Source organism: Eptesicus fuscus, chromosome 8 (assembly GCF_027574615.1).
Source record: "Eptesicus fuscus isolate TK198812 chromosome 8, DD_ASM_mEF_20220401, whole genome shotgun sequence".
Lineage (NCBI taxonomy): Eukaryota > Metazoa > Chordata > Mammalia > Chiroptera > Vespertilionidae > Eptesicus > Eptesicus fuscus.
The window spans coordinates 41,859,951-41,880,554 of NC_072480.1; the positions used below are offsets into that span (position 1 = coordinate 41,859,951).

A 20,604-nucleotide genomic window follows, 5' to 3' on the forward strand; every position below is an offset into this window, starting at 1 on the left:
TGGACAGGGCTGTGGACTGGACTGACTGGAAATACCTAGAAGAAACTGGCTTACCCAGGTGTAGATCACCATAATAGACACTGTCAGGAGGGAGTAAAAAGTGGCCTGAGGATCAGGAGGAATAAGAAATCAAGATGGAGAGGTGAAGGAATTTTAAACAATTCTCACATGGTGATATGTTTTTATTGGAGAGGAGAGAGAGAGAGAGAGAGAGAGAGAGAGAGAGAGAGAGAGAGATCAATGTGAGAGAAAAATTGATGGGTTGCCTCCTTTACACATCCTGACTGGGGATCAAATCTGCAACCTAGGTATGTGCCCTGCCCAGGAATTGAACCTGCAACCTTTTCATGCACTGGAGGATGCTCCAACTAACTGAGACACCCAGATATGACAACATAGGGGATTTTCATGGCAATGTGATTTTGCCTATTGCATGTTGGTGCAGTGATTAGATTAATAAACTTTGTGGTGTTCATTAAAAAAAAGAGGATGATTAACATGGAGAGGGCGTGGAACTGAAGATCCTCAATATTTTGATTTGGAAGTCTGTATTTGGTTCTATTGTCCCTATCTGACACAAAGGGCTCTCTCTGGCATTGAACTGATGGAAGAAATAAAACTTATCTGTGCTTTATATCTTTACAACCTGAAAATATTTCCTAAGTACAGGGACAGGCTGACTCCACACTGCCCCAGAAAGCTTTTACTAAGGTGGCAGTGTCATTTAAGGCTTGTTAACATCGCTTCTTTGGACCTGTATTCTTGGACAGGATCTTGGGTCCTCAACAAAAATTTACAGCGATGTACTATGAAGACCAAGCTAGATCCGGGATGGCAGTAGTGCCCTCTGAATATGTAGTGCTGGGGAGACAGTCTCCTCTGTGCTGAAACAGGTCAGAGGCTGACTGGGAAGTAATCTGTGCACTCAAAATTGAGGTGTTGTGAGTGAGAGAAATCTATTGCCAAGCCTCATAGATAATGCTTCCATCAGAGAAAAAAAAATTCTTCCTGAACAACATACTCTCTATTTCTTACAGGAAATTCAGCTCCACTATAATTTTATGGGACTGCCATAGTATACACAGTCTTTTTTGACCGAAAAGTGATTATTCAGCATGTGACCATATTGAAACTTAACCCCTAAAATGATGGTATGAGGAGGTGGGGTCTTTGGAGGTCATGAGGATGGAGCCCTCATGAATGGTATTAGTGCCCTTATAAAAGAGGCCACACAGAGCACTTTGCCCCTTCCCTCTATGTGAGGATACAACAAGAAGTCTGTGACTAGAAGAGGGGCCTCCCCTGACCATGCTGACACCTTGGTCTTGGACTTCCAGCCTCCCAAACTCTGAGAAATAAATCTCTGTTGTTTATGAGCCACCCAGTCTGTGGCATTTTGTGATAGCAGCCTGAATGGACTAAGGTGGTACCCATATCTACATTTATAATTCACACAAACACATTCTGAATAAGGCAGAGCTGACATTATCATTCTTATTTTATGAATCAAGGAACATCTTCAGAGTGTTTAATTTAGACCTAAGTTCATATTTCTGGGAAGTGCAAAGGTAGAGTGAGATCTTTGCATTCTGCCTTTTCCATGAGAAATAGAGAAACCTACAGGATCCTGGAACAGAAAAAAGTGCAGGAAAATTATATCAGTAAAAAGAAATAGTGAAATCTGAATAAAATTTGAAGTTTAGTAAGTAGTAATGTACTGATGTTGGTTCTGAGTTTTAACTAATGTGTCATGGTCATGAATCTAGAAAGTGAGGCGGACAATCTGAGTAATTACTTTTCCCCCCTCATTAAATTTTGTCTTAATGAGTCTCAAAATTCTGTGACAGATTTTTGGTCAAGTTGTCTCCATTGAAAAATACTGATTTTAAAAACTAATAATTTAAAAACTGCCACACACACAGAGAGAAAAAAACAAATGGTCCACAAAATATTCTTTCCTTCTGAAGGTTTTATAATGTTTTATAATCATTAATCAGTCTTTTACTATTAAACTTAGGTGGCCAATTGAGACAAACAGTTCTGAGACTGTTCTTCCACCACTGATTAAGACTGGGGTGGCAGGTGTTGGGGGAAATATCCATTTAGCCTCTGAGATTTCTGGACAGCCTTGGTGACTTTGCCAACTCCAGCTGCCTTCTTGTCCACTGCTTGGATGACACCCACAGCAACTGTCTGTCTCCTGTCATGAACAGCAACATGGCCCAAAGGAGGGTAGTCAGAGAAGCTCTCAACACATGTGGGTTTGCCAGGAATCATACCAACGATGGTGGCATCATCAGATTCCAAAAACTTGGGGCCATCTTCTAGCTTTTTCCCAGAATGACGATCAATCTTCTCTTTCAGCTCAGCAAATTTATAAGCAATAGGAGCAGAGTGACAACCAGCACAGGTGCTTAGCCAGCACTGATTTAGTCCGGATGGGTCAGAATAATCACCTGAGCTGGAAACCAGCTGCTTCCATTGGTGGGTCATATTTGCTGTCACCAGCCACATTGCCACGGCGAACATCTTTGACAGACATGTTCTTGACATTGAAGCTCACATTGTCCTCAGGAAGAACTTCACTCAAAGCTTCATGGTGCATTTCAACAGACTTTACTTCATTTGTAATGTTGACTGGAGTAAAGGTGACCCCCATGCCGGGTTTGAAAGCATCAGTCTCCACTCGGCCCACAGGGACAGAACTAATATCACCAATTTTGTAGATATCCTGGAGGGGCAGATGCAGGGGCGTGTCAGTTGGATGAGTTGGTGGCAGGCTAACATCCAGAGCTTCAAGCAGTGTGGTTCCACTGGCATTGCCATCTTTACAGATGACCTTCCATCCCTTGAACCAAGGCATATTAGCACTTGGCTCCATCATGTTGACACCATGCCAATCAGAAATTGGTATAAATGCTGCTGTGTCAGGGTTGTAGCCAATTTTCTTAATGTAGGTGCTGACTTCTTTAACAATTTCCTTGTATTTTTTGGCCATAGGGTGGCTCAGTGGAATCCATTTTGTTAACACCAACAATCAGCTGTTTCAGACTCAGTGTGTAGGCCAGAAGGGCATGCTCACAGTTTGTCCATTCTTGGAGATATCTGCTTCAAATTCACCAACACCAGCAGCTACAATCAGGACAGCACAGTCAGCCTGAGATGCCTGGAATTGTGTTTTTGATGGAGTCTGTGTGTCCTGGGGCATCACTGATGGTCTCAAGTTTCCACAGGGAGATATCAATGGTGATACTACACTCATGTTCAGCTTTCAGTTTAACCAAGACCCACGCAATACTTGAAGGAGCCTTCCCCATCTCAGCAGCCTCCTTCTCAAATTTCTCCAAGGTTCTTTTGTTGATCCCACCATATTTATAGATCAGTTGGCCAGTAGTGGTAGACTTGCTAGAATCTATGTGTCCAATGATGACGATATTGATATGGGTCTTCCTTTCCCATTTTGGGTTTGGTAGTTTTCACAACACCTGTGTTCTGGCAGCAAACCTGTTGTGAAAAACCTGAACAATTTTTATTTTATAACACCTGTATTCTTATTTATAAACTAGAGGCCTGGTGCATGAAAATTCATGCACTGGAGGGGGTGTCCCTCAGCCTGGCCTGCCCCCTCTCACAGTCCGGGAGCCCTCAGGGGTGGGAGACGACCCAGCGATCAGGGGAAGGCAATGTCCCATCACACCTCTGTTGCTGCCACTGTCAGCAGCACAAGCCTTGGCCTGCCCTGGTTACCTGAGCCTTGGGCGGCCCTGGGTGGCTGGGGGGCTGAGGGGACCGGGGGACTCAGAAGGCAGGTGCGCGGAGCAGCTGGGCCTGCCTAGGGATGGGCCTGGCCTTGCCATGTGCCTGCCACCCCGGCGGGGCTGAGGGGACTGGGCGCTGCCATCTTGTGGCTGTGGGGGCCTCCATCTTTGAGGGTGGGGCAGCCAATTAGCATAGTCCCTCCTTATTGGCTGTGGGCGCCACCATCTTTTCGGCAGCATGAGGGTCAATTAGCATATTCCTTCTTTATTAGATAGGATAATAATTTTATAAAAAGATGCTGAATAACATGCCAGAGAATTATATTTTAAAAAAGGAAGAATAACATCTAAAAACATAAGGCTAGAAAGAACTAAATGGAAATAGTGTCAGATGCAACATCCCATTGCCTGTGCATCTACAACTAACTTAATTCCTTCCTCCTCAAACCTGCTGTACCATTCAAACTGGTTATATGAATGACATTACCACAAGTTGCTAAGCCAGAAACCAAAGACTCTTCCTTCTTCCTGAGCCCTCCATCCAGTCAGTCACCATGGCCTCCATTACTGAGTATCTCATTTCTTCATCACTGAGTTCAGGCCTCCAGCATCTCTCTTACATCAAATATTTACTGCAATAGTCTCCTGTCTATTGCCCCTGTTGCCCATCTTCTCATTTTCTAGCAGCATTTTTCCCTTCTTCTTCTTCTTTTTTTTTTTACTTTTCTTTTGGAATTTTTTAAGATTGAGAAAAATCCAAGAGAAGAGAATAATTCATATTCTAATCACTCAGAATTAATCACTGTTGACATATTATTTACTTAGTGCCAGTTTTACTTCTGACAGAAAAATCACCCTTTTGTTTTTTAAAAATAAAAGGGCTTGCATTCCATATAAAGTATTGAAACAAGATAAAAGAATTACAAAGATGAAAGTTTAGAAATCACCTCTAGTCTCATATTGCAGGAATTATCATCGCTAAATTAGTAGACAACATTCTAGTTCTCTCTCAATACACAGTCATCTTTCTAAGTTAAAACTCAATCAGCATCATTCCCATTCTTAAAATCCTTTAACCTTCCAATCTAATTATGAGAAAAACAGCAGGTGAAACCGAATTTAAAGATAGTTTGTAAAACATCTGACCAATACTCCTCAAAACTGTCAAGGTCATAAAAATAAGAAACACTGAAAAATTGTCCCAGCCAAAAGGTACAAAAGGAGACAGGATTCCTCAAATGTAGTGTGCTATCCTGCATGGGATCCTGGAACAGAATAGGGACATTAGTGGAAAACCAGGTGAAACCTTATAAAATCTGGAGTTTAATGGGTAGTATTGTACTATTATTGAGTTCTGAGTTTTGACAAATGCATCATGATTGTGTAAGATGTTGACATTAGGGGAAACTAGGTGAGGGATAGATAAGAACTCTCTGTATTATCTTTGCAACTTTGTTGTAAGTCTAAATTTCTCTCTAAATTTCTCTCTCTCTCTCTCCCTCCCCTCACCTGAGGATATGTTTGCTTTTTATTATTGATTTTAGAGAGAGAAAGAGGAGGGAGATAGAAAAACAAAACAAAACAAAACAAAAAAACATCGGGTGAGAGAGAAACATCTATCAGTTGCATCCCTTATGCATCCTGATCGAGAGTCGAACCCGAAAGCTAAGTATGTGCCCTGACGTGGATTTGAACCTGAAAATTTTTTGGTATATGGGATAATGCTCTAACCAACTGAGCCATCCAGCCAGGGCTATCCCAGAATTTTAAAAAATTATATGAAAAAACATTACACAGAAAAAAACATCTTTAATGGCAGCTCTTAGCTTTATACTGCTTGGCTAAACAGACAAGGCCATTTATGGGTTAGGGCCTGCCTTCTCTCTAGTCCCATCTCCCATAAACCTACCCACGTTATTATACCCCCTTCACTGGAACTACATGTTGGAACCACATAACCATGGCAGGTTTTCCTGCTGTGTTTACTTCTTTTTTAGTGTCACCTTCTAATTTTTTTTTCCGCTCCTATATACTTTTTCAAATCTGTCTACTGCCTTTCCATACTACCATCCTGATGGAAGCCACCATCACATCTTATTGGGATTACTAAAATAGTTTTCCAACTAGTTTCCTTGCACCCACTTTTGTTCCCATCCAATGTATTCTCTATTCATCAATTACTGTGATTTCTTAAAGTACAAATTTAATTGTGTTCTTCTTAAACTTTTCACTGGGTTCCTTTTGTTCTTAGAATAAAAATCCAAAAATCTTTGCAGCCTATTGCTGTGAAAGTTCAGGGGCAGCATTTCTATCATAGGTTTGATGATGAGGCACAGTGGTCAGAGAAGGGGTTTTCTCTCCATAGCTATCCTTTTGTTGGTTGCACTTGTCCCATCTCCTCATCTGGTTAAGTCCAAACTAATTACTCAGTAACCATTTTATAAAAACTTTCCCTGTTGTATCTCCCTGTCCTTGTCAACTCTCACACATACCCTTGGTTTCTGTCTGAGGAGAGGAGAGGCTACTATCTTTTCATGGTTAAGAGATATTTGGCCTGAGTTTGAATTTGGCTCTACCTTTAAACACACACACACACACACACACACACACACACACACACACACACACACACACTTGATTTCAGAGAGGAAGGGAGAGGGAGAGAGAAATAGAAACATCAATGATGAGAGAGAATCATTGATTGGCTGCCTCCTGCATGCCCCACACTGGGACACTGGGGATCAAGCCTGCAATCTGGGCATGTGCCCTGACCCTGAGCTGAACCATGATGACCTCCTGGTTCATAGGTCGACACTCAACCACTGAGCCAAACCTGCTGGGCTGGATCTACCTTTTAACATGTATGTGATCACAGGCAAGCAACCTGATCTCTTTGAGTCTGTTTTCTTAAAAGTTGTTCTGAGAATTAAATAGTCCTAAGTGCCTAAAACATCGCCTGGAAGCAGACAGGTTCAGAAATAGCTGTCGTTATGCTGTACTGTGTTCTTCGCCTTTGTAACCCCAGACACAAATACAACTAATGCATTATATTGGCATTGCTGGGTTTCGAGCATCTAATAGAAATACTTGTTGAATAATGATTGTTTCCTTTGTCTGGAATTCACCTTCCCTCTTTCTTCACCCTCCTCCATGTAGTTAATGCGTGCTCCTCGTTCTCATCTCAGCTCAGGTCCAGTTCCACCGAAAGCCTTTTCTGCTCATGACACTTTCCTTTGACATAGAGCAGGGGTCCTCAGACTTTTCAAACAGGGGCCAGTTTCCTGTCCCTCAGACCGTTGGAGGGCCGGACTATAGTTTAAAAAAACAAACAAACTATGAACAAATTCCTATGCACACTGCACATATCTTATTTTAAAGTAAAAAAAAACAAAACGGCAAAAACACCCGGAGGGCTGGTTAACTGTCCTCGGCGGGCCGCATGTGGCCCACTGGCCGTAGTTTGAGGACGCCTGACATAGAGATTGTGCCGTGGCTCCTACTGTTCCCGCTTGATTGGAGCATCCTGTCTCTCTCATTAGAGTCCTGTGAGCACCATAGGCTCAGAAAAGACGCTCCTGAAGGTGTCAAATAAGTAAATAAATAAATATGTCATTGGGTTAGTGTCTCCAGGATCACAGTGTTGGTTTGAAGATCAAATGGCAAGGTCTCAGTAATTTTCCTACCCGAAGTGTCTAAAGAATAGTGAAATAGCCCTAGTCAGTTTGGCTCAGGGGATAGAGCATCGGCCTGAGGACTAAAGGGTCCTGGGTCTGGTCCTGAGGGAATGTACCTCGGTTGCTGGCTCGATCCCTGCAACCAATTGCCTTGTCTCTCTCACATTGATGTTTCTCTGTCTCTGTCTCTCTCCCTCCCTTCCACTCTCTCTAAAAATCAATGGAAAAATATCCCTGGGTGAGGATTAACAACAACAACAAAAAGTAGAATAGTGAAAGAGTCAAGGCTCTCTGGTATAATACTGGCAGTTAGCAAAGACTTAGAACTCAGTGATATCAGGGCTTTTGGGTACCGGAAAATGAAAAAGTATTTGATAACTTTTAGGTGAAACGTGGAAAGCTGATAAAGTTGAGCAAATTTAAGGATCACGTACTCATGTAATATCTATGTGAGTAAAGTTCTCCTGAGAAAAGGTAGGATAAGCTTCTGAAAAACCTTCTCTTTTTAAATACATCCAGATACCTTGTATGTTGTTTGTCCATGGTAAATGTCTGCAAATGCATAGTGGAAGAACATGAACTCACATCAATAAGATTAGAGCAAGAAAGAATCTTAGAGGCATCTGGTCCACCTTCATGATGAATGCACCAACAATTCTTAGAAGGTTTCAAAATGAAAGAAAAAAATTTTTCATGCATCAGGGATACAATAAAAAAATTAACTAGAACTTTTCTAGACCCTGAGTAGGGATCATTTTCTAAGCTCAGTCAGAATTATAATGACAGAGAAAAAGTCAAATTCTTGGTTTTCTTAAAAAGAGAGGATGGTATTTTTATATTCTAAGGCCCCCATTCTTTTAATTTTTATTTTGTTCTGAAATGACCAACTAGTCTTAAACACAACAGGAAATTCAGCTCACATCTTTTCCAGATGGCAAATTGCCAGCATCCTTTTAGGAAGTCTTTAAACACGGCATAGTTCTGGACTATTGGAATTGCCCCAGTGTGAACCTTCCTGTCTATGGGGCAGTTTTGGAGTGACTTGTAATTTACTTCCATTTTCATTTTCATTCAACAGTAGAGATTCAAAGCATATGATCATGAAAGACCAAAACAATTTAGAATCATTTTAATTTGGTGGCTACTTCTCTCTTTTTTTCTTTTTAAAAAATATTTTTATTGATTTCAGAGAGGAAGGGAGAGGGGGAGAGAGATAGAAATATCAATGGTGAGAGAGTTTCATTGATTGGCTGCCTCCTGCAGGTGCCCCACTAGGGATCAAGCCTGCTACCTGGGCATGTGCCCTGACTGGGAATCAAACCTTGACCTCCTGGTTCATAGGTCGATGCTCAACTACTGAGCCACGCCTGCCGGGCTGGTGGCTACTTCTATCACAGAATGTAAAAATTGAGAAAAACAACAACAAATAAATAAACCAAACACATTTTTGGCTCTTGTATGCCAAAGGAAGATGAAAAGAATAGATTACTTATTAGTAATGGGAACTTGCGTTTTATAACTAAGTCATTTGTGAGTAAAAGTAATTTTTAAGAAAATTAAAAAAATTAATATAAAAAAATCTATCTCAGATAGGAACCAAATATTGAGCATTGAAACCTTGGTTTTTCTTTTCTTTTCTATCCTCTGTGGAGGAGCAATCAGATGATTGTAATGTTGGTTAACTACAAATTTACATTGTGAACAATACATTTATATCACAAATGCCAACTCAACATGGTGTTGTTCATCCATTTGTGTGCCAAACGCATGATCAGAAGTGGGCTGCATTATGGGGAGGAAGAGATAAGGTGTTGCAATAGTCATTTTTGTACCAGCGGGAAACCTCAGCAAAGTTATAGAGAATTGTCTTCAAGTGAGATCAATCTAATCACAAAGGATTATATTACTCTGAGATTTAAAAACACTTTTCATGAAAAAAGACTAAGAAATTAAAATCTGAGAGTGCCTGCTCTCCCAGTAGGACAAGCATGAGGCCATATTGAGACTTAATTTTCTTTTGAATACTTTAAGTGAGAATTTGGATTTACCTGAGAGCTTTAAACCTGATTGACAAAGTCCTTGAGGCCTTCTTCTCAGCTGCAAGACAAGAAGAATTAATTGGGCAAAATAATGAGTCAATTTTGTTAATTCTTCTTTTTTCTTTTCTTTTTTAGTCGGTTTGGAAGCTAAATATAATAGCAGGAAAAATCAGATTTACAAATTAAAGGTCTTTCCAAGTGATTTAAATATTAAGGGATGGCTGAGCAGCATAATGACAGTAGACTATTGAATTTATTTGTTAAAAAAATTTTATTTTTACTAATCCTCACCTGAGGATATTTTCCCATTGATTTTTAGAGAGAGTGGAAGGGGGAGAGATAGAGAGAGAGAGAAACGTCGATGTGAGATAGGCACATTGATTGGTTGCCTCCCACAGGAGCCTCAACCAAGGCTGAGGATTGGCCTCAAGCCTGCAACCGAGGTACGTGCCCATGACCAGAAGCAAACAGGCCAACACGCTATCCACTGAACCAAACTGGTTAGGGCAACTACTGAATTTAGAAAATCCAAATTCTCCTACAAATTACTTATTTTAAAAAAGTTCACAAGTTAAATTTCACACAGTATTTAATAAATATGATCTATCTCTGATAATGACCTGTGGAAGAGTTGTCACTGTGGAATTTTGGTCACATGATCAATACAAAGTTGTTACATCTTCCATTTTTAATAGATAGAAAGCCCTATTTCTTTTTTAAAAATATTTTTATTGATTTTAGAGAGGAAGAGAGAAGGAGAGAGAGATAGAAACATCAATGATGAGAGAGAATCATTCATTGACTGCCTCCTGCATGCCTTCTACTGGGGATTGAGCCCACAACCCCAACATGTGCCCTTGACTGAAATCGAACCCAGAACCCTTTAATCCACAGGCCGATGCTCTATCCACTGAGCCAAACCAGCTAGGGCTATAAGCAGTAAATATTGAAAAATATTCGGTTCCTTTTACAACCAATATAGAGAAATACTTGAAAACTCTTTGGTCTCCTCACCCCCCTTTTATGGAGGGAAAGGCAACTCCAAGTTACTCAGGAAAGGGTATATTTTATGGGAAGGGCCAGATGTAGAGAAGGGGAAGGAAGACCTCTGTGTTCAATAGGATTTATTAATCATGAAGCTGCGCACTATAGCCACTTCTTCTATAAAAGTCTAATTGACGTCAATGACTGAACAGTCACACTCATTGCCTTTGATTTAAGTCTTATCTTGGTTTCATCATACCACCCACCGCCTCCCTCCACCTTCAAACAATGGCCCCATCAAGCCAGTTCTGAGCAGGCCCCAGGATTACTTTCCTAGGGGAAAACTGAGCATTACCTCACTTCCTGAAAATGTGTCCAACAGAAACAAAACACTTCTCTCTATGAAAAGCAGGCAGCAATATTAACGTTTGCCAATTTGGTTGGTGATCTGCTCAATTCAGGGACCAGAGAATGTTTGTAGCAGGGCTAAATGTGTACTAGTGTAGCCTTTGGAGGCTTCCCGCCCCCCACCCCTTGTATATATTTTTAGCAAGTGAGAAATAGTGCTCTTTCATAATAAAACAGATGGTGGTTTGCACAAAATTAACATGATTTGGCTTTCACTAGGCAAAATGAAAGTCATGAGTGATGCAGTATTTCAACTCAAAGATATTTTATGGAACATTAACATATCAAGTTAGAAGAATGTTCTTTCCAACCAAAAATATTGATTCATTGAAAAAAAAAAACCCCTCAGTGAAATAGAATTGTTCATAAGTTGTGATTGCTGTTCCCATAAAAATATTTTCTGTTTAAATTTATAACAAACGTTCTGAGGAGGAGAAATGTTTTTCCTATGTCCCATTTAACAACACAATAACTTTGTTTTCAAAATCTCATTTTATTCTAGCTGGAAGATATATGATCTTATTACACAAAACAACCACTTCATCTCTACAGAAACTTATTATTGGAATATATGATTATAATGTTTTACAGAGGGTGTAAGGCATAGCCCTCATCAAGTTTAGACTATATGCTGTGCAGCTGAAACCTCATCTTTAGGAGCGTTATATAGAAATTACTTCAATAAAGTTATAAGCGCAGTTCAATATTAAAACATTGACAGCATTTAATAGAAATGCGATCATTTGTATTACTCCATAATGAGAGTACTAAATAATATTATTAATAAGCAATCCATCCTAATTGCTTCTGTTTAATAAAGAAATTTAAAAAAGGGAAAATATAAAATGTGGGATAAAATGATGGGTGTGAGCTTTGAAAAGGGAAAGTGTCAGTGAGGTGCAAATGCTGAACAGGTGTGGCAGGTCATTCCATGGAGATATTCTTCACAGACTCTGCTGATGTTATCACACATGAGCATTCCTGACCCCACATCCTCCTGCCTCTAAGTCTTTAACATGTCCTTCCCTCTGACTAAAATTCTTTTCCCTCCCTTTCCTCTACCTCCCTCTGACAAAATCTTAGGATTAGTTTGGGTCTTACCTTAGACATCCCTTCTTCTGAGGGCTGCCCTGAGGACCCCATTCCTCCCACTTCTGGTGACTAGGTTGGTCTCCCTACTTTGAACTTTTATCACACCCTAAGCTTCTCCATTTGTATGACCTCCCATGAAATTTATTGCTGCTTATATTCTCTAAACAAGGTCAAAGATTTAGCTGTCATGCCAACATTCTAAATACCCAGCTCCTGGCACAGAACTTCAGGTATAGTGATGCTCACTGTATGTTTCATGAATTGAATGAGCAGATCTTAATTTGTATAGAATTAATTATGGTCCTTTGTATAGAATTAATTATGGTCCTTCTGTCACTAGGCTATTAGTTGTTATTATCTCAATACTTACTTGTTAAATTGGAAGATGGATAGTTTAAAGAAGAAAAAAAAATCCCATTTTCAGTTTAATTATTATATCTCCTTAAATTTTGTTTGGTGGATATATTTAATAAAGGCTATAAGTGAGTTGAAAGCAATGACAAAACATATCTTGAAATTAAAATTGTTTTTTGCCCTATTTAACTGCAAAGTTCAAAGAGTAAACTTGACTTTGGGAATGAATGGTATGCAGTTATAAAGCCATGTTTCTTTCTTCTCTTTTATCAATGATGGCTTTGAGTTGACTTCATTCTTAGGCAGGATCTCCCTACATAGAGGACAAGTAGGCCACAGGCAGCTGATGTTGCTTATATATGGCAACAATATCAACAACTCTTAAAGGTCCTGACTAGCACTTAGGTTAGGTTACACATCCATCCCATGATCCATGATGTAACCACAGTAGTTGGAACTTTGCCATCTAAGAAGGTGCTTATCCAGTGTCTATAGGGGGAAGATTCTCACAATAAAGAAGAGTTTGTTACCAAAAAAATGGGGAAAGAGAGTGTGTGGTGATCAGACAAACACCTTAGCTAGCATGGCTTTCTGCCAAGTAAATACTGAGTATTCTGGAAAGTCATTTACATTGGCTCAGATCAGGCATCTTGCTTTTATTTGATTGATATGGAAGCTGATGGGAGAGCACTTTGATTATTTGCTTCCTTTCATGTATTGACACAATATATGTCTAGGGATACAAGAATGAAGATGACTGACAATAGTTCTTGCCCTGATGGAACTTATATTCCCAGAAAAGAAACAAATATGATCATTAAAAATTATAATAAAGGCTATAAGGGAAACAAACTTGGAAGTTTCCATGGAGTAACTAATTTTCTTGGTCTTTTCTGAGTGTCATCAGTTTTAATGAGGCCTACCCTGATCCTCCTACTTAAAATTATACTCCCTCTGAATGAGTGTTTCAGATTTCTTTGGATATATACCCAGAAGTGAAATTGCTGGGTCAGTTCCACTTTTAATTTTTTTGAAGAACCTCCATGTTATTTTGCACAGTGGCTGCACCAGTCTGCATTCCCACCAACAGTGCACAAGCATTCCTTTTTCTTCACATCCTTGCCAATACTTGTTTGTTGATTTATTAATGATAGCCATTTTAATGTTACAGAAGACCAAAGAAATACCAATCACGCTTCCTAGAGAAAGGGAGGGACCCCATTTATTAACACTAGTGGACTCTGGGAATAATTTCCAAATCAGAGTGAAGAAACATGCAGAGGGCTTCACTTTTTATAACCTTCTGGGGTCTTTGTCTTGCAGATATGGTTCCACCCCTTTCCTGGGCTTACAGGAAGGCCCCCAGGTGTTGGGGTCCCCAGGCCATATCCGATGATCTGTCCTGGCACCAGCATAACAACCCTCTCCCCTACGTCCCCAGGGCAGTGCATTGTTCACAGTTCCTTGGCCTCTGCATTTAGATAACAAGTTCTGCAAGACCAATTTCCTCATCACTGACAAGTTTGAGGTGATATTTCATTGGTTTTAATTTGCCTTTCTCTGATGACTAGTGATGTTGAACATTTTTTCATATATCTATTGGCCATTTGTATGTCTTCTTTGGAGAAGTGTCTGCCCATTTTTTAATTGGGTTGTTTGTTTCTTTGGTGTCCATTTGTATGTTCATTGCAGCATTATTTACAATAGCCAAGATATGGAAGCAACCCAAGTACCCATCAATAAACAAGTAAATAAAAAAGGTGTGGTACATATATTCAATGGAATATTGCTCAGCCATAATAAAGAATGAAATCTTACCATTTTTGACAACATGGATGAAACTAGAGGGTATTATGCTAAGTGAAATAAGTCAGCAGAGAAAGACAAATACCATGTGATTTCACTTACATGTGGAATCTAAAGAACAAAGTAAACAAACAAAATTGAAACAGACTCATAGATACTGAGAATAGACTGATGGTTGCCAGAGGGGTAAAGTTTGGGGACTGGGTGAAAAAGGTAAAGGGATTAATAATGCACAAATTGGTAGCTACAAAATAGTCATGGGAATGTAAAGTACAGCATAGAAATTACAGTCAATAATATTGTAATAACTATGTACAGTGCCAGGGGAGTACTGGAAATATCAGGGGGAACATTTGTAAAGTATATGATTCTAACCATTATGCTATACACCTGAAACTAATACAAAATAATATTGCATGTAAACTGTAATTGGAAAAAATAAAATAATACTCCCTCCACCCTTCCTTGTTCTATTCCAATTTTTCTTCCTTTTTTTTTTCATAGCCCCTCTGACAATCTAACATGATCTGACTTTATAACTTACTCTATATTCACTTGTGACTTAAATATTACGTTTTTATATTTTGTTATCATTTATGATACATGTCCACTAGAATCCTCCCTAAAGACAGGTATTTTTATGTTTTTTTCCCCCTACAAGTGTATCTTCCAATGCTTCAAGCATAGTAAATAGTTGAGATAAAGAATAGCAGAGAAGAAGAAACCAAGATGGCGGCGTAGGTAAACACCTGAAATTGCTGCCTTGCACAACCACTTCAAAACTACAACTAAAAGACAAAATGGACATCATCCAGAACCACAGGAAGGCTGGCTGAGTGGAAATTCTACAACTAGAAGGAAAGAGAAAAGCACACTGAGACTCAGAGGAGCTGTGGAAGTAAAGTGCAGAGGTACGGAAGCGCACGAGAGGAAAGAGCTGACAATTGAGTATGTGGTTGTCTTTCTCAATTGGGAGGGAGACACAAGCTCCAAACTGCTCTGAACTCCAGTTCTGGGCGAGACTCTGGGGATCCAGACTCATATGGGGAGAAACTGGACTGTCTGGCAGTGGGCAGAACTCGAGGGCGGCTTTCTCTCAGAGGTGCTTGCAGCAACTACCGTGGGACATTGAGATCCAGGGCCTCTTAGGGAAGGGCTGAGGATCAGCCATTGCTGTTAGCTCTGCCCTGTTAATTCCCTGAGACCCTGCCTCACCCAAGCTGTACGCAGAGGCCTTTGCATATGAATGGCCTGGCCCTTTGCAATCTAAAATTACCTAACAAACTGCAGCTGGGTCAGAGAGACCCAGAACATCCAAAAGAAGGCCCAAGGCCCTACAGCAGCTTGCATTGCTTCATAGCTAGGCCTCATTTGAAAACCTCCAAACCTCAAACAAAGTAGAGGAATCTGCAGATCTCTCCATAGCTACTGCTGGGTGGCTTCAGGCAGAGGCTAAATTAGCACCTCCTTGGAGATCCAAGAGCCAGTGTACCCAGTGGTCAGAGTGGGACCATCCAGATTACAACTTCTCAGATCCATAAGGGACACACTCAGGGGGCAGATTCAGTGAGCACCAAAGCCCCACTGAGGCAAGTTTTGCCCCATAAGGGTGTCTCCAGCACAGAAGTTCTCCCAGCTTAGACACAGCTGATTCTCACAGCCAATTGGCCTGGAGGTCAATTCCTCCTAGTGATACTAACAACAATCAAGGCTTAACTACAACAAGAGTGTGCACACAGCCCACAAAGGGGAGCACCAAGAGTGTCCACCTCAGGTAACTGGGGAGGCTGAGTCACGGGGCCCTATAGGACACCTAGCACACAAAGCCACTCTATCAACACAGGGAAGCAGCCAAAATGTGGAGACAAAGAAACAGGTCACAAATGACGGAAATGGAGGAAAGCAAACGACTGGATATAGAGTTCAAAACCACAGTTATAAGGTTTTTCAAGAATTTTCTAGAAATTGCCGATAAATTTAGTGAGACCCTCGAGGATATGAAAAAGGACCAACTAGAAATTAAGCATACACTGACTGAAATAAAGACTAATATACAGAGATCCAACAGCAGACTAGAGGATCACAAGAATCAAGTCAAAGATTTGAAATACAAAGAAGCAAAAAACACCCAACCAGAAAAGCAAAAAGAAAAAAGAATCCAAAAATATGAAGATAGTGTAAGGAGCCTCTGGGACAACTTCAAGTGTACCAACATCTGAATTATGGGTGTGCCAGAAGAGAGAGAGAGCAAGATATTGAAAACCTATTTGAAGAAATAATGACAGAAAACTTCCCACACCTGGTGAAAGAAATAGACTTACAAATCCAGGAAACGCAGAGAACCCCAAACAAAAGGAATCCAAAGAGGACCACACCAAGACACATCATAATTAAAATGCCAAGAGCAAAAGACAAAGAGAGAATATTAAAAACAGCAAGAGAAAAACAGTTAGTTACCTACAAGGGAGCACCGATAGAATTGTCAGCTGATTTCTCAACAGAAACTATGCAGGCCAGATGGGAGTGGCAAGAAATATTCAAAGTGATGAATAGCAAGAACCTACAACCAAGATTACTCTACCCAGCAAAGCTATCATTCAGAATTGAAGGTCAGATAAAGAGCTTCACAGATAAGAAAAAGCTAAAGGAGTTCATCACCGCCAAACCAGTATTATATGAAATGCTGAGAGGTATTCTTTAAGAAGAGGAAGAAGAAGAAAAGGGTAAAGATAAAAATTATGAACAACAAATACATATCTATCAACAAGTGAATCTAAAAATCAAGTGAATAAAAAAATCTGATGAACAGAATAAACTGGTGAATAGAATAGAATCAGGGGCATAGAAAGGAAGTGGACTGACAATTCTCAGAGGGAAAAGGGTGTGGGGGGTGCGGGAAGAGACTGGACAAAAATCGTACACCTGTGGATGAGGACAGTCGAGGGCGGGTAAGGGCAGAGGGTGGGGCGGGAACCAGGTGGAGGGGAGTTAGGGGGAAAAAGAGGAACAACTGTAATAATCTGAACAATAAATATTTATTAAAAATAAAAAGAATAGCAGAGAAGATAGGGGAAAGTAATGGCTCTGAGGATATGAGATTTGGTCTGAAATTTGGCCTCAAGTCTTCTTGAGTCCTAAAGGCCCTGATTATCTGCCTCTCCCTCTCTTCTTGCCCCTAATTCCCTCTCTCTTGTTCATTCCTCCACAGCCACATTGGCCTTGGTGTAGTTTCTAAAACATATCAAGCTGCTTCCTTCTTAGAGCTTCCCCCAGGCTTCTCTCCCATCCCCTCCATACCTGGTTATTTCTTCTTCACCCCTTTTAGCCATTTGTCTAAATGTCACTTCCTCAGGGAGATCTACCATGCCCATTGTCCAACCTATTACTCTAGTTATACACTCTCATTAAATCTTGTACTTTCCCTCAATAACATATAAATACTTGCATAATTATTTAATTTATTTGATATATTTTTTTATTGAGTTTTAGAGAGAGTGGGAGGGAGGAAGAGAGAGAGTGAGAGAAAGGAGAGACAATGATGTGAGAGAGACACATTGATTGGTTGCCTTCCACATGTGCCCCGACTGGGTGCAGGGGATTGAACTTTGCAACCTAGGTACATGCCCTTGACCAGGAATCGAACCCAAGACACTTTGGTGTGTGGGCCAATGCCCTAACCACTAAGCAACACCAGCCAGGGTAGGATAATTATTTTTTAATGTCTTTTTCTCTCAAGACTATAATTCCCATGTGGGCTGGGACTGTGTTTATCTTATTCGCTGTCTAGCACAGAACCTCATGGTTGGAGTTTAATACATATTTATTGATAAAATGAATTAAATAGAATAGATTAAACAAAGCACAATTAGACTTGCCTTTTAGTTAATTTATTATTCATTTATAGACCTTTTATAGTCACACCCATTTAATTTCTTTCTGCCCCTTTTCCTTTAACATCTTTACTTTCTGTTTTTTTTTTTTTTAAATCCTCATCCAAGAATATGTTTTTATTGATTTTTAGAGAGGGAGGAGAGAGAGAGAGAGAGAGAGAGAGAGAGAGAGAGAGAGAGAGAGAGAGAAACATTGATGTGAGAGAAACATCGATCAGTTGCCTCCTGTACATACCCTGACCAAGGACTGAACCTGTAACCTGAGTATGTGCCCTGACTAGGAACCCAACCACAACCCTTTGTTGTGTGGGATGATGCTCCAACTAACTGAGCCTCCCAGCCAGGGCTTTACTTTCAGTTTTAATGTACAGTTGACCCTTGAGCAACATGGGGGTTAAGGGTGACAACCCAATTTAGTTTTGATTCTACAGTCAGCCTTTCACATCTGCAGATTCAACCCACTGCAGACTGAAAACATCCTTTTCATTCGTGGTTGGGAATCTGTGATTGGGAATGGGAAAATACTGTTTTCTATTTGTGGTTGCCTCATCCTCTGATTCGGAAACCCTCAAAGGAAGGGATGACTGTATTTATTGTAAAAAAACACTCCACGTATAAGTGGACCCACAAAGTTCAAACCCAGGTTATTCAAGGGTCGACTGTATTTTTCTTCTTCAGCCTGGTCTAGCAGCCCTTCTTCATCCATTGTCTTTGACAAGAGCATGTCCCATGTTAGGAGTTCTTGGGCCACCTGTGTCCACAAGCAGGAGCAGTGCAACTGTCTCTCCTACTTCTATGCATTGGGCACAGGATCATTCACCTGGTCTGGGCCAATTCCTCTACACAGGATTGCATGGCTTCTCTTCCAGACTCAATTGAGGCTTTACAATGCTAAGAAAAGTGCCTCCTCTAGAATTCTTGGTTTTTAATAAATACCCCTCCAGTCAAGAGGAGCAAAACTTGACAGTAGGGAAGTACTGTGTGACCATATGCCACTCACTGGGATGGCTGGGCCAGAGGATGTCTCTGAGAGGGTGTGAGACCCTCTTCAATGAAAAAAACAAACAAACAAATAAAAAAAGCTAGCCAAAAAAGAGATAAGCACAGGGTAGCATGCTAAGGCCATGGTTACTCTTTCTCAAGGAGAAAAGTCAAGGTCATTTTAACAGGAGGAACAACCCAGGTGAACAGAGGTTGAAGCACCAGCCAGGTTCCTTTCTCTTTAGTGGGGCCTGGACCTACAAGTCCCCTCACAAGGAGTCCCTAGGAAGTCCATTGGCACCCAGCTGAAGTGAAAGAATTGGCTGACCAAAACCAGATCAGGGCGGTGGAGAGAAGTGACATCCTTCAGCAACGGCTGGGAGGGCCAACAGAGAGAGGACTGTAGGGGGCACAGGCAGCTAGAAAAGGAGTTTGCCTAGTGTGGCTTAGTCAAGTCAGTTACATGAGGCTCAGCTGTCAGCTGGGAGACTTGGCTTCACAACTCCCACCCAGCTCCGGATGGAGCTTAGAATACAGTTTTACGTAATTCTGCCTTTATCCACCGAGCACGATTAAACATGAAACCTGTGCGGCAGAAAGGGCTGGCCGCAGTTTTCAGCGCAGAGCTTTTCAACAAAGCCACAAACGGGGTGAATCATGGCTCGCCCCAGCTATTCTTTTCTCTTGTGTAATTTTAATCTTCTTGTATGTTTCTGAGCTAATCTCATCATTTCAGCTATTTGTCCAAATTAACCCAAACCCCTTAAAATTTCAAGTTAGTTTTTTGTTACTACTTAATATTTCATGCCAGGTTTCCATACTGGATGCAGGCATGCCACAGACATCAGCATAGCTGACGGTGTGAGTCCTCAGAGTCTTCTTCTCAGGAAGGAAGGTTCTTGGGTGGACTTCCCTGGAGATCAGTGGGTCATTCTTAAGTCTTCGGGGCTTCTCCATTGTAACATCTGAAGTTTTGAACAGAAACTTTGTCACTGGGGACATGGTTCTAGAAAGAAACCCTTAAAACAGCGATTTTCAATCTTTTTCATCTCATGGTACACATAACCTAATTACCAAAATTCTGTGACACACCAAAACATATATTTTTTTGTTGATCTGACCAAAAAAAAGGTTATAATTTGGATGCATTCACACCAGATGGCTATTGTTGCATTGGCTGTTGTCATTTTATTATTTGACAATCTAAGAGAAAAGAGGTCAGTGCCCTGACTAAATAGTCAGGTATTGCATGCTTTAAAAACTTGCCGAAACTGGTTTGGCTCAGAGGATGGAGCGTCGGCCTGCAGACTGGGTTCGATTCTGGTCAAGGGCATGTACATTGGTTGCGGGCACATCCCCGGTGTGGGGTGTGCAGGAGGCAGATGGTCGATGTTTCTCTCTCATCGATGTTTCTGGCTCTCTATCCCTCTCCCTTCCTCTCTGTAAAAAATCAGTAAAAATATATTTAAAAAAATAAAATACAATAAAAAATGAAAACTCTTCAGCACACCGGTTGAAAATCACTGCCTTACAATGATTAAATGTTCTAACTGAAGTGTTTTTACTGCTAGATTGGAAAAACTGAAGATAGGACAGCTAATACATTTACTGTTTAGGA

At 40.6% G+C, this 20,604-nt stretch overlaps 1 pseudogene; it reads right to left on the reverse strand.

Annotated features, from left to right (window-relative positions):
- Positions 1-2,064: 2,064 nt before the first annotated feature.
- On the reverse strand, positions 2,065-19,988 carry LOC103288397 (elongation factor 1-alpha 1-like; annotated as a pseudogene).
- Between the last annotated feature and the right edge of the window lie 616 nt (positions 19,989-20,604).